Below are 16,528 nucleotides of genomic sequence, written 5' to 3'. Positions count from 1 at the left end.
CATGTACACCAAGATAGAACCGTAGGATAAATAAAGGTTAAGCAGACAATGAAAGCGCTTACAAGATTTGATGAGGACATTTCTCTAAAACAGGCTATAGGCTACATGTGCATCACCAAATCAGAACAGTAGGCTAAGTTGTGAGAGGGAAAGGGACCAAATTAGTATTACTTTCTTAGCTACAGTGTACATATCTCCCTGGCATATTACATTATTTATACAGCAGCATACAACACATTTTTGGACTCACCCTGTTGTGCTGTTCTCACTTGAACAGGAAGGTGGCACGGTGGTCCTTCTCGTGGGGACATTTTGTCAAACTTCGTCCTCAAAGTATGGCATTTCCTGGATTTATGGTGCTTTCAAGACAACTGGGAACTCAGGAAAAAAAACATGGTTGAATCATGTCAGTGATCTTCAGGTCGGAGCTCTAGAAAGAGGCCCGAGTTCCCGACTTCGAATTCCGAGTTGGATGACCATTCAAAACGTATTTTCTTAGTCAGAGTTCATTTTTTTTGAGTTCCCAGTTGTTTGAACTCACTGAAGTTTGAGATTTCCCAGTTCCGAGTTTCCAGTTGTTTTGAACAAAGTCATGCTGAAGTCAACCTTTTCTGGCCCATAGTGTTGAGTGTGAATGTTTATTCTTTTAAGCTTGGAAAAGAGACCCTTAGACACAGACTTGTACCACACATCCTCTCCACCGAATAGCAGGCAGGGTAAGCAAAATCGGGATTGCTTTGCAACGCTTGCAGTTAGCCACTGATTCCTTTCAAACCACTCATTGTTGAATTTGCGATTTCCAACATGTGTAATGTTCATGTCCAATGGCCGATGAGAACCGATACGTTTTATCTATAATTTCTCTTCATATTACAAGGTTGAAAAGGATTTGCCAGTTGATTGTCAACGTGATTCATGATGATGACTGCTTGTCTAGTTTGCTAGCTAAGATTTTGAAAGTACGATGTTGTCATGATCAGTCCAATCAAAGCTACGGTAGATATGTGATTTGAGGTCATTTTATCTGTGGCCAATGACCTTGAGCCTTCTTGGATAGGCATTTCTATGTAAATTTAATGGCAGCACCCAATGGGGCTTGAACTTTCAAGCTCTCCCTGTAGATTTTGCGGTAAGGTAGTGTCACCATGAGAGCCAATCACGGTGCTACTAGAGAAGATTTCCAAACCCTATGCTCTGTATTTTCCACTGGCTAGCAATCCACCACAAAAAGTACTGCTGGGCTGAAACACTTGCATTTTGGAACTGCCTTCAAGAAAGCAAAAAAGAGACCATGTTCGTATGCGGCTTTATATATATTATTATATTATTTGCAAACTGAAATGTGACACGTATTAATGCATTAATAACAGGCTCTGCCCCACCTGCCCTGAATGACAGGTCGCTACTGATTGAGACGCATCCAATGCAAATAACCAGTATCTCTAGCTTAAACTGACAGATTTTTATTGGGATTTTTTTATTATGCTAATTGATGTTTGTGAGGGTGCGGACATCAACTCTAATGGTTAAGTGACAACAAACAACATCAAATCTTACAGGTAGAAATAAACCTCCTCAAAATTGGTAATACCAATTACCCCACCCAAGATATTCTTTAAAAAAGTATACCCAGCCATAACAGACTTTTTATGGGAAAATAAAACTCATAAAATAAAAAGGGAAGTTTTATATCTCCCGAAGTATGAGGGTGGTTTTAACCTCCCAGACTTGGGAATTGTATCAACTTGCCACCCAAGGCTTTTACGTGAGACATATTGTTAAATGCACTAAAGAGGAACAATGGGTACACATTGAAGATACGCATTCTCCCAGAATCATTTCATGTGTCTATATTCAAAGGATAAAGCCAAGCAGATTAACAACTTCATAGTTAAACATAACAATATGGAAGAAAATGAAACAGATTATTCAAGAATCAATATCACTTTCAAAAAGCACAACCCTATGGAACGATCCTTGGATAGCTTTTCAGAAGGCACCGATTAACTGGTCCATATGGAAAACTAAGGCATAGAAACCGTAAATGACTTACACAGAACCCAAACCGTCTGTGCCCGTGCTCCATCGTGCATAAATGTATTTTGTCCCCCCACAAACACAATCACAGCACCCAGGTTAAAATATCAAAACAAACTCTGAACCAATGACATTAATTTGGGGACAGGTTAAAAAGGATTAAACATGTATGGCAATTTAGCTAGTTAGCTTGCACTTGCTAGCTAATTTGTCCTATTTAGCTAGCTTGCTGTTGCTAGCTAATTTGTCCTGGGATATAAATATTGAGTTGTTATTTTACCTGAAATGCACAAAGTCCTCTACTCCGACAATTAATTCACAGATAAAACGGTCAACCGAATCATTTCTAGTCATCTCTCCTCCTTCTAGGCTTTTTCTTCCCTTGACTTTATATTGCGATTGGCAACTTCCATAAATTAGATGCATTACCGCCACTGACCTCGTACGTCTTTCAGTCACCCACGTGGGTACACCAATGAGGAGATGTCACGTGGGTACCTGCTTCTATGAACCAATGAGGAGATGGGAGAGGCAGGACTTGCAGCGCAATCTGCGTCACAAATAGAGCTGACTTCTATTTTAGCCTTTGGCAACGTAGACGCTCGTTGGTGCGTGCAAGCAGTGTGGGTGCAATAATTGAATAATATAGATTTCTAAATGTATTTTTGCAATGCTCGCACACGCGACGCGAGCGGTGTAGTCAGCCTGTTAGTAATAGGAAGTACATTTATTTCCATGACAGAATTAAACAACTATTTTGGACTGACCAATGTAGATATTTTCAAATACATGCAATTTACAAGTTTCATATCATGAAATGTGGATTTAAAATCTTTCGGACATTATAGCAATCTTGAAGGAACCTTGCAGACAGTCTATCCAACTGTAAACTATTGGAACCAAGACTTAAAAATAACTGATATTGGCACAAGATGGAGGGGCTGTTGGAACATAAACTAAATTACAGGGAACGGAAATTTAAGCTCAATCCAGTATATACTAATGTATAGAATTTATTATACAAGAGCCAAAATGCACAAATTCTACAGAACAACAGCAGAGTCATGTCTTAAGTGTAAAACTAACAATGACTCAATAATCCATGCCTTCTGGGAGTGCTATGAAGTTATGAGCGGGGTTAGAAAGTTGACTGTCAGAAGTTCAAGATGTAACGTTATATTATCACATTTCGAATGTACCATGTACCACATGAAAAGAAATTAAAATAATAAACCCCAATGATTTTTCACAACTCATGTCCAAATTACTTGCAAGCTTGCTTAAACCCGTTGACGCGCGTTGGAGCTAAAAGAAATGATGGCACACATAAAGTCCCGAAGCACCCCACCATTGTGATTACTCGTAGATATTTCCTCAGCGAAGTATAGTAGTTCCGTGCAGGTGTCCTCACAAGATCCACAGCAAGCACAGCTATCAATGCAGACAGTACTCCTTAGCAGCAACAGATATCCCATGGAAACATGAACTCGTTAATCTTCCACAAGCAATTCTCTCCAGGTCTCGAACGATGCTAGGCTAACCTCGGTAACTTCAGTCTCTGCTAAGTCTTTCTTAACAAAATAACAATACTCTCTTATAAAATCAAATCAGTATTTCCCTTCAAAACTCGGTAGATGTGTGTTTGGAGGCTGCACCACAGGGCTTCCTATCCGAATAATAGATGTATTTATCCGACTCCATATAAAGTCCTGTTATTGTTTCCTATTGAGCTTTGTCTTTCCCAGGGCCCGACTCATGCCCTTAGCTCTGACACCGATTAATGACCGAGCCTGGCTGTTAGTCTTTTGGCTGGGCAGCTGGGAGGTAGGAATGCTACCATATAGTACTTTACACTATGTACGTATAGTTTAGCCGGACTAAATCTGAATTAAGCCACAAGTTAAACGGTCACACCAAATACTGACTGGTTTTCGAATCCACGCTCCTACTTTTGTTTTTTTAAAGGTATCTGTGATCAACAGATGCATATCTGTATTCCCAGTTGTGAAATCCATAGATTAGGGCCTATTGAATATATTTAATTGACTGATTTCCTTAAATGAAATGTAACTCAGTAAAATCTTTGAAATTGTTGCTTGCTGCTGTTATATTTTTGTTTAGTGTACTATTACAATATAGCACTGTAACCTACATTAGTGATATATTTACATTCATTCCATGTTGATACCTTTTCATCTATGACTGTGCTTTGGGTGTTAGTGTGTCACTGTGTGCTGCTATGTAAACGGATGACACATTTTCTATGTTTGATTGACAGCGAGGAGTGTGAGGCCTACAGTGAGTTACTGTCACTGTACAAGGGCAGAAAGCAGCAGGTCATACCACACTGGAGACACATAGCAGGTGGCTAAAACACACACACATCACACACACGCCTCAACTGCTGTTTATGGAAAACTTACATACACACACGCTCACAGCAGTTCATTCCTCTTCCCAAGTCTGGTCATGAAGAGACAGCAGCCATGAGTCTGAGAACTGAGGAGCTGTCAACCTCCTCCTGAACACCAGGAGACGCTGTGGAGACAAACACACATCCAGACAAGGTTACATCACTATGATCCTGTGTGTCTGCCTACCTGTCTTTGCATATGGCAGGGGTGTAATCATTAGTTGGAACGTTTTGCTACTAAAACAAGAGTTTCTATTGGAAGGTCCCTCTGTTTCGTTCAGTTTGCTTCTGTTTAAGAAACATTTTGCAACAGAAACGGCGTCATGAATACAGCCCTAGGGGCCTCATTTATCAACAGAGCTTAAATGTTTCACTAAATTCAGGAGTACTTGGAGATTCTAGGTTTTGCATGCACAACAAATTATTGGCATTTATCAAGCTGTCGTACGCAACAAATGCACATGTTTTCTTTGCAGTGGCGATTTTAGTATATAAGTCTTGGTGGGGCAAACTCCCCCCAAAAATGTTAGATGCATGCCAGCAAAGCCCGTACACTACAGAACACTAAACAATAAATTATTTGCACTATAACGGTGACAAACGGTGACCACAAACTGTTAGGGCCTACATAAAGCCATCCCAACAGCAGAGCTTTCTTTTCAGCACCATGGAGTGGATCCTTCCCACCGCTACACCTGCCTATCTACCACTGCTACACCTGGCTATCTACCACTGCTACACCTGACTATCTACCACTGCTACACCTGGCTATCTACCACCGCTACACCTGGCTATCTACCACCGCTACACCTGGCTATCTACCACCGCTACACCTGGCTATCTACCACTGCTACACCTGCCTATCTACCACTGCTACACCTGGCTATCTACCACCGCTACACCTGGCTATCTACCACTGCTACACCTGGCTATCTACCACTGCTACACCTGCCTATCTACCACTGCTACACCTGGCTATCTACCACTGCTACACCTGCCTATCTACCACTGCTACACCTGGCTATCTACCACTGCTACACCTGGCTATCTACCACCGCTACACCTGGCTATCTACCACTGCTACACCTGGCTATCTACCACCGCTACACCTGCCTATCTACCACTGCTACATCTGGCTATCTACCACTGCTACACCTGGCTATCTACCACTGCTACACCTGGCTATCTACCACTGCTACACCTGGCTATCTACCACTGCTACACCTGGCTATCTACCACCGGTACTCCTGGCTATCTACCACCGCTACACCTGCCTATCTACCACTGCTACACCTGGCTATCTACCACCGCTACACCTAGCTATCTACCACCGCTACACCTGGCTATCTACCACCGCTACACCTGCCTATCTACCACTGCTACACCTGGATATCTACCACTGCTACACCTGCCCATCTACCACTGCTACACCTGGCTATCTACCACTGCTACACCTGGATATCTACCACCGCTACACCTGCCTATCTACCACCGCTACACCTGCCTATCTACCACTGCTACACCTGGCTATCTACCACTGCTACACCTGGCTATCTACCACTGCTACACCTGCCTATCTACCATTGCTACACCTGGCTATCTACCACTGCTACACCTGGCTATCTACCACTGCTACACCTGGCTATCTACCACTGCTACACCTGCCCATCTACCACCGCTACACCTGCCTATCTACCACCGCTACACCTGCCTATCTACCACTGCCTATCTACCACTGCTACACCTGCCTATCTACCATTGCTACACCTGGCTATCTACCACTGCTACACCTGGCTATCTACCACTGCTACACCTGGCTATCTACCACTGCTACACCTGCCCATCTACCACCGCTACACCTGCCTATCTACCACCGCTACACCTGCCTATCTACCACTGCCTATCTACCACTGCTACACCTGCCCATCTACCACTGCTACACCTGGCTATCTACCACTGCTACACCTGGATATCTACCACCGCTACACCTGCCTATCTACCACCGCTACACCTGCCTATGTACCACTGCTACACCTGGCTATCTACCACTGCTACACCTGCCTATCTACCATTGCTACACCTGGCTATCTACCACTGCTACACCTGGCTATCTACCACTGCTACACCTGGCTATCTACCACCGCTACACCTGCCCATCTACCACCGCTACACCTGCCTATCTACCACCGCTACACCTGCCCATCTACCACTGCTACACCTGGCTATCTACCACTGCTACACCTGGATATCTACCACCGCTACACCTGCCTATCTACCACCGCTACACCTGGCTATCTACCACTGCTACACCTGCCTATCTACCATTGCTACACCTGGCTATCTACCACTGCTACACCTGGCTATCTACCACTGCTACACCTGGCTATCTACCACTGCTACACCTGCCCATCTACCACCACCGCTACACCTGCCTATCTACCACCGCTACACCTGCCTATCTACCACTGCCTATCTACCACTGCTACACCTGCCTATCTACCATTGCTACACCTGGCTATCTACCACTGCTACACCTGGCTATCTACCACTGCTACACCTGGCTATCTACCACTGCTACACCTGCCCATCTACCACCGCTACACCTGCCTATCTACCACCGCTACACCTGCCTATCTACCACTGCCTATCTACCACTGCTACACCTGCCCATCTACCACTGCTACACCTGGCTATCTACCACTGCTACACCTGGATATCTACCACCGCTACACCTGCCTATCTACCACCGCTACACCTGCCTATCTACCACTGCTACACCTGGCTATCTACCACTGCTACACCTGCCTATCTACCATTGCTACACCTGGCTATCTACCACTGCTACACCTGGCTATCTACCACTGCTACACCTGGCTATCTACCACCGCTACACCTGCCCATCTACCACCGCTACACCTGCCTATCTACCACCGCTACACCTGCCTATCTACCACTGCCTATCTACCACTGCTACACCTGCCCATCTACCACCGCTACACCTGCCTATCTACCACTGCTACACCTGCCTATCTACCACCGCTACACCTGGCTATCTACCACTGCTACACCTGGCTATCTACCACCGCTACACCTGGCTATCTACCACTGCTACACCTGGCTATCTACCACCGCTACACCTGGCTATCTACCACTGCTACACCTGGCTATCTACCACTGCTACACCAGGCTATCTACCACCGCTACACCTGGCTATCTACCACCGCTACACCTGCCTATCTACCACCGCTACACCTGCCTATCTACCACCGCTACACCTGGCTATCTACCACCGCTACACCTGGATATCTACCACCGCTACACCTGCCTATCTACCACCGCTACACCTGCCTATCTACCACTGCTACACCTGGCTATCTACCACTGCTACACCTGGCTATCTACCACTGCTACACCTGCCTATCTACCATTGCTACACCTGGCTATCTACCACTGCTACACCTGGCTATCTACCACTGCTACACCTGGCTATCTACCACCGCTACACCTGCCCATCTACCACCGCTACACCTGCCTATCTACCACCGCTACACCTGCCTATCTACCACTGCCTATCTACCACTGCTACACCTGCCCATCTACCACCGCTACACCTGCCTATCTACCACTGCTACACCTGCCTATCTACCACCGCTACACCTGGCTATCTACCACTGCTACACCTGGCTATCTACCACCGCTACACCTGGCTATCTACCACTGCTACACCTGGCTATCTACCACTGCTACACCTGGCTATCTACCACTGCTACACCTGGCTATCTACCACTGCTACACCAGGCTATCTACCACCGCTACACCTGGCTATCTACCACCGCTACACCTGCCTATCTACCACCGCTACACCTGCCTATCTACCACCGCTACACCTGGCTATCTACCACCGCTACACCTGGCTATCTACCACCGCTACACCTGGCTATCTACCACTGCTACACCTGCCCATCTACCACTGCTACACCTGGCTATCTACCACTGCTACACCTGGCTATCTACCACCGCTACACCTGGCTATCAACCACTGCTACACCTGGCTATCTACCACTGCTACACCTGGCTATCTACCACTGCTACACCTGGCTATCTACCACTGCTACACCTGGCTATCTACCACCGGTACTCCTGGCTATCTACCACCGCTACACCTGCCTATCTACCACTGCTACACCTGGCTATCTACCACCGCTACACCTGGCTATCTACCACCGCTACACCTGGCTATCTACCACCGCTACACCTGCCTATCTACCACTGCTACACCTGGATATCTACCACTGCTACACCTGCCCATCTACCACTGCTACACCTGGCTATCTACCACTGCTACACCTGGATATCTACCACCGCTACACCTGCCTATCTACCACCGCTACACCTGCCTATCTACCACTGCTACACCTGGCTATCTACCACTGCTACACCTGGCTATCTACCACTGCTACACCTGCCTATCTACCATTGCTACACCTGGCTATCTACCACTGCTACACCTGGCTATCTACCACTGCTACACCTGGCTATCTACCACTGCTACACCTGCCCATCTACCACCGCTACACCTGCCTATCTACCACCGCTACACCTGCCTATCTACCACTGCCTATCTACCACTGCTACACCTGCCTATCTACCATTGCTACACCTGGCTATCTACCACTGCTACACCTGGCTATCTACCACTGCTACACCTGGCTATCTACCACTGCTACACCTGCCCATCTACCACCGCTACACCTGCCTATCTACCACCGCTACACCTGCCTATCTACCACTGCCTATCTACCACTGCTACACCTGCCCATCTACCACTGCTACACCTGGCTATCTACCACTGCTACACCTGGATATCTACCACCGCTACACCTGCCTATCTACCACTGCTACTACACCCTGCCTATCTACCACTGCTACACCTGGCTATCTACCACTGCTACACCTGGCTATCTACCACTGCTACACCTGGCTATCTACCACCGCTATCTACACCTGCCCATCTACCACCGCTACACCTGCCTATCTACCACCGCTACACCTGCCTATCTACCACTGCCTATCTACCACTGCTACACCTGCCCATCTACCACCGCTACACCTGCCTATCTACCACTGCTACACCTGCCTATCTACCACTGCTACACCTGCCCATCTACCACCGCTACACCTGCCTATCTACCACCGCTACACCTGCCTATCTACCACTGCCTATCTACCACTGCTACACCTGCCTATCTACCATTGCTACACCTGGCTATCTACCACTGCTACACCTGGCTATCTACCACTGCTACACCTGGCTATCTACCACTGCTACACCTGCCCATCTACCACCGCTACACCTGCCTATCTACCACCGCTACACCTGCCTATCTACCACTGCCTATCTACCACTGCTACACCTGCCCATCTACCACTGCTACACCTGGCTATCTACCACTGCTACACCTGGATATCTACCACCGCTACACCTGCCTATCTACCACCGCTACACCTGCCTATCTACCACTGCTACACCTGGCTATCTACCACTGCTACACCTGGCTATCTACCACTGCTACACCTGCCTATCTACCATTGCTACACCTGGCTATCTACCACTGCTACACCTGGCTATCTACCACTGCTACACCTGGCTATCTACCACCGCTACACCTGCCCATCTACCACCGCTACACCTGCCTATCTACCACCGCTACACCTGCCTATCTACCACTGCCTATCTACCACTGCTACACCTGCCCATCTACCACCGCTACACCTGCCTATCTACCACTGCTACACCTGCCTATCTACCACCGCTACACCTGGCTATCTACCACTGCTACACCTGGCTATCTACCACCGCTACACCTGGCTATCTACCACTGCTACACCTGGCTATCTACCACCGCTACACCTGGCTATCTACCACTGCTACACCTGGCTATCTACCACTGCTACACCAGGCTATCTACCACCGCTACACCTGGCTATCTACCACCGCTACACCTGCCTATCTACCACCGCTACACCTGCCTATCTACCACCGCTACACCTGGCTATCTACCACCGCTACACCTGGCTATCTACCACCGCTACACCTGGCTATCTACCACTGCTACACCTGCCCATCTACCACCGCTACACCTGGCTATCTACCACTGCTACACCTACCACTGCTACACCTGCCCATCTACCACTGCTACACCTGCCCATCAGTGGAGTCTTGTCTGGCAGTGAAACAGTTCATTCTGCCTCATTTACTGCATTTCTTAAAAACGTAGCTGATATGGCTGACTTGCTTAAATACATGTAGTTTCTACTGACAATTGAGATGTTCAAACTATTGCATAAGGGAACGATGAGCAGATAAGAGGCAATCTGTAATTTCGATTGAGCAAGCAAGCTGAGACGGACATAGTCAATATAACTATTTGTTCAGCACTTTGAAGAGGCTATAGGCTACATGCGCACTACCAAGTCAGAACAGTAGGCTACGTTATGAGGGGAAAAGGGACCAAATTATTAGGGTGAAGCCCTTGACAGCTTACTACACAACATACACTTAGTATTACTTTCTTAGCTACAGTATATGTATCTCCCTGGCATATTACATCATTTATGCAGCAGCATACAAGCCACACACTTTTGTGGCACTGCATTTCAGCCCTGCCACAAAAGGACCAGCTGACATCATGTCAGTGATTCTCTCGTTAACACAGGTGCGAGTGTTGACGAAGCTTCCAGTCTGTTATTCGAACTCAATCAGCATGACAGAGTGATCTCCAGCCTCGTCAACACTCGCACCTGTGTTAACGAGAGAATCACTGACATGATGTCAGCTGGTCCTTTTGTGGCAGGGCTGAAATGCAGTGAAAATGTTTTTTGGGGGATTCAGTTCATTTGCATGGCAAAGAGGGACTTTGCAATTCATCTGATCACTCTTCATAACATTCTGGAGTATATTCAAATTGCCATCATACTAACTGAGGCAGCAGACTTATTCTCTAAACTTTTGGCCACGACTGTATTCTACAGTCAAGTCTGCGAAAACACTACAGTGAATAATATAGTATACTACAGTCATGGCCGCAAACACCACAGTAAATACTAGTCATGTCCGCAAATACACTACAGTATGCTACATTCATGACCGCAAAAATACTACATTGAATACTAGAGTTAAGTCTGCATGAACACTTCAGTGACTGCTATAGTATTTCAAAGTCATGTCTGCAATACCACTACAGTGAATACAACACTAAAGTCTACAAAAAAGCTACAATGATTACTATAGTATATACAGTGCTTTGGGAACGTATTTAGACCCCTTCCCTTTTTCTACATTTTGGCACGTTACAGCCTTTTTCTGAAATGGATAAAAAAAAAAAATAGCCTCATCAATCTACACACAATACCCCATAATGACAAAGTGAAAACAGTTTTAATTTTTTGTATGTATAAAAAATAAAAAAGAGAAATACTTATTTACGTAAGTATTCTGACCCTTTGCTATGAGACTCGAAATTGAGCTCAGGTGCAACCTTTTTTCCATTGATCATCCTTGAGACGTTTCTAGTCCACCTGTGGTACATTCAATTGACTGGACATGATTTGGAAAGGCACACACCTGTCTATAGAAGGTCCCACAGTTGACAGTTAATGTCAGAGCAAAAATCAAGCCATGAGGTTGTAGGAATTGTCTATAGAGCTCCGAGACAGGATTGTGTCAAGGCACAGATCTGGGCAAGGGTATCAAAAAAAGGTCCCCGAGAACATAGTAGCCTCCATCATTCTTAATTGGAAGAAGTTTGTAACCACCAAGACTCTTCTTAGAGCTGGCTGCCCAAACTGAGCAATTGGGGGAGAAGGGCCTTGGTCAGGAAGGTGACCAAGAACCCAATGGTCACTCTGACAGAGCTCCAGAGTTCCTCTGTGGAGATGGGAGAACCTTCCAGAAGGACAACTATCTCTGGAGCACTCTACCAATCAGGCCATTATGGTAGAGTGACCAGACTGAAGCCACTCCTCAGTAAAAGGCACATGACAGCCCACTTGTAGTTTGCCAAAAGACACCTAAAGGACTCTCAGACCATGATAAACAGTATTATTGTCCGATGAAACCAAGATTGAACTCTTTGGCCTAAATGCCAAGCTTCACGTCTGGAGGAAACCTTGCACCATCCCTACGGTGAAGTATGCTGGTGGAGGCATCATGCCGTTGCAATGTTTTTCAGTGGCAAGGACTGGGAGACCAGTCAGGATCGACGAAAATATGAACAGAGCAACTTACAGAGAGATCCTTGATGAAAACCTGCTCCAGAGCGCTCAGGAGCTCAGACTGGGGCGAAGGTTCAACTTCCAACAGGACAACAACCCTAAGCACACAGCCAAGACAACACAGGAATGGCTTTGGCACAAATCTATGAATGTCCTTGAGTGGCCCAGCCAGAGCCGGATCAAACATCTCTGGAGAGACTTGGAAATAGCAATGCAGCAGCGCTCCCCATCCAACCTGACACAGCTTGAGAGGATGCTACAAGCGTCATACCCAAGAAGAATTGAGTCTGTAATCGCTGCCAAATGTCTGAGTAAAGGGTCTGAATTGTTACGTAATATTTGTGATATATATATATATTTTTTTTTTTACATTTGCAAAAAGTTCTAAACCTGTTTTTGCTTTGCCATTATGGGGTAGTGTGTGTAGATTGATGAGGGATTATACTTTTTTAAAATACATTTTAGAATAAGGCTGTAACGTAACAAAATGTAGATAAAGTCAAGGGGTCTGAATACTTTCTGAATGCATTGTACATATAGTAATACTACAGTTTTGGTACACTATAGTATTTTTTTTTGCATGGGTGGCTTGCCCGTTTGTCTTTTTTACATTTCATAATCTTTCTCTTTTCCCCTCTTCCTTTCTTTCTTTCATTCTCTCTTTTTCCTTTTAGCTCTCTTCCTCCATCTTCAAACTCTCTGTCCTTCCATTCTCTCATCCCTCCTTCTCCCCCCCCCTCTCCCTTCTCTCTCCCTCCCTCGCCCTAATCCTCTCTACCCCTCTGCCCTGTCCTAGGCGACCGGCCGGCTGCAGCTGTGATCAGTGGTCAGGAGGTTAAGGCAAGGTTTTAGTGTCACACCCACCAGGTCACAGCACTGCCTGGCTGTTGTAAAAGCCTCTGACTGGAGGGTTCATTGGGGCCAGACTAGAAGGTAAGCACCTGTCACCCTGACTCTTGCCTGGGCTTGCGCTTTGTGGCAGCAAAAGTCATCAGGGCAGGTCTGCTGCCCTGCTCCCTTCTCCTTGGGTCTCTCTTGGTCATTATGGCCATTGTTATAATACATGCCATTATAACAGATGATATAATTATGATTCTATTTCGCCTCCTCTCTTTCGTTCTCGCTGTGGTGTGCCTCATGCTCGTCAAAGGGTTTCAATCCAACGGGAAGGTTCTAACCTCTGGTTGACTCTGCTTTCTTGGCAAAGACGTCACAAGAAGGGGAAAGGATATATTGATGCACTCACTCTTACTCACTCTCGATGTCTATAGCGTTGTTGCAGTAACTATGATGTGAAGGGAACCCTCAGGCTTATTTCACTATAGTACTGTCTGATTCCTCAGTATCAAGAAAGCTGTTGGGTGATAGGGTTGAGCATCTTCTCTCCGATAACATCTTTTAATTTCTGGAATGTTTAAAAATTACAGTGTTGGATTATTGAATGACTTATCCCCTTGGTTTGGAATGACATCATGCTGACGTTGCTGTCGTTCATGCTGTCGTTCTGCCCCTGAACAAGGCAGTTAACCCACTGTTCCTAGGTCGTCATTGAAACTAAGAATTTGTTCTTAACTGACTTGCCTAGTTAAAATAAAAAGGTTTAAAAAAAAATGGCAAAGGCTGTCAATCACACACACACACTAATGCACACACAGAGTGCAGTGACCCTAGGGTTTAAGGTCACCTCATTTACTTTTTGCATCCGTTTCTAATTTGAATAAGGTGTATGAAGAGATCACAGGCTGTGCCCAACTCCTTTCTTCCTCAGAGGCATGAGCTCACCCCTCTTATCCCACTTTCTCTCTCTCACTTGCACCCTTTCTATTCTTCCCCTCTCCCCTGTAAGGCTACTTGCGTCACACAACACTACACTGACTAGTGTTGTAATGACACCACTCCACAGATTGACAGGGTAGAGCCCTATAGAGGGGTAAGAGAGGGACACTTTTCTCTTAAAAAGCAGATCTGACCTCCTATTAAAACAACGCATCACATCTGCTATGTGCTCCCACCCACTCATGTAATGACACCCAGCAATACAGGTTACCAGCAGCTAAATGATCCCATCATCACTGAGCCCAGAAAGATATGGGGACCCAGGCATCTCCACACACAACACAATCACACACGTGGCTGTTCAGAGTCAGACACATAATGGCCACCGTCATGATAGTCACAAATGGGTCTCACAAGATACACAGGGCAGGCTACAACAGCAAGTTGCTTTGTGGGGTTTAGGTCTACAACCTACATTAGATTTCCTGTTCAGTCTTTTAAGCATGTGCATTCCAAATGGTACCCTATTCCCTATATAGTGCACTACTTTCGACCAGAACCCTATGGCTCTAAGCAGTGCACTATATAGGGAATAGGGTGCCATTTGAGACCCAGCCTAAGCCCTGATCATTTCAGGTCCCAGATAAGGCCAGTGTGGCAAGGTCCCAGATGGTCCCAGATATGGTCTCAGATAAGGCCAGCGCCTCTCTGTAAAGCGAGGATTATGGGATTCTGGTATGGCGAGGTGAAGGCCATGGAGGGGCGTAGTTTCTGGCTGCTGGGCTGCTCTGTATGGCTGATAATCTCGTTAGTCTAACTCTGAGATGTCTTAATTAGACCCGTTAGGACCTCTGTCTGCCTGTCCTCAACCAACCACTCCTCTGTCTCGCCATCCACTCCATCCACAGTAACTAGTGAACAACAAACTGGAAATGGAGATTTAACAGGAGATTGGAGATGGATACTGTGGTCAAAATTGTTGTCTGACTCAGTGTTATGGGTTATGGTAATGCTTAGTCTTAACACGGAAAGCTCATTGTGTAATATTAGAAGATGATGATTCAATGTTATTTCAACTTCTAATTAACTATGTATTTAGTACTACAGTATTACTGACATGAGAGTTTGGTGTGACTAGATATAAATCTATCCCCCCTAGTTCTGAGCAATGCAACGGACCAGACAACACCTTAGCAAAAATATAATGTTATTACACTGCAGTTAGCATTGACTCACGAAACTACCTCTAACTTCCTTCATACTTGACACAGAGGCATAAAAATGATATCCACAAGTTCGTCTGATTCTGGGAAAGTAGGTAAACAATCCAGAAGTATCCCTTTAACCCCTAACCCTAGTTCTAACCCTAAACCTCCTAAGTTTAAAATACCCTTTGTCCTCGTGGGGACGTGGACATTTCCTTGTTTTGCTATCCTTGTGGGGACTTTTGGGGATTTCAGGTCCTCACAAGGATAGAAGAACAAGACCACACACACACCCACCGACCCCTCTCGTCCAACATTCCATTATTGACAACCTACAGAGAGACACTCGTTTAAATGACAAATGCACCAAATGTGTAGTTTCCCACCAACCTACAGCAGGTCTTGGGGAGGAGAGAATGGGGTGAATATTGATTGGACTCAAAGCGTTGTGTGTTATGTCTTGCCCCCCAGCAGATGTTTTTCTGAGGCAGGTTCCACTGACCTGTGTATTTTATGCTGCGCCGTCATTCAACTAAGGTCAAAACGCACCGCAGCGCTGAGAGAGTGACAATGAATAAAGAGAGGGAGAGAATGAGTGAGGAGAAAGATCATGAAAGGAGAGAAAGACATAGGAAAGGAGAGAATGAGAAAAGGAGATAATGAGAGCAGGATGGAAATAGAGAATGATATAATTACTGAATTTAGAGAGGGACGAGACAGAGAGATCGAGAGAGAGAATGAGTTGTGGGCCAAAGGTTAGTGACACGAATGGGTCGAGCGGTGCTGGGAGTCTTGCACTGCTGTTCACCCAGCCAGAGAGTCA

This window comes from Oncorhynchus nerka, linkage group LG17 (genome assembly GCF_034236695.1).
Source record: "Oncorhynchus nerka isolate Pitt River linkage group LG17, Oner_Uvic_2.0, whole genome shotgun sequence".
Classification (NCBI taxonomy): Eukaryota; Metazoa; Chordata; class Actinopteri; order Salmoniformes; family Salmonidae; genus Oncorhynchus; species Oncorhynchus nerka.
This window is presented reverse-complemented; position numbering follows the sequence as displayed.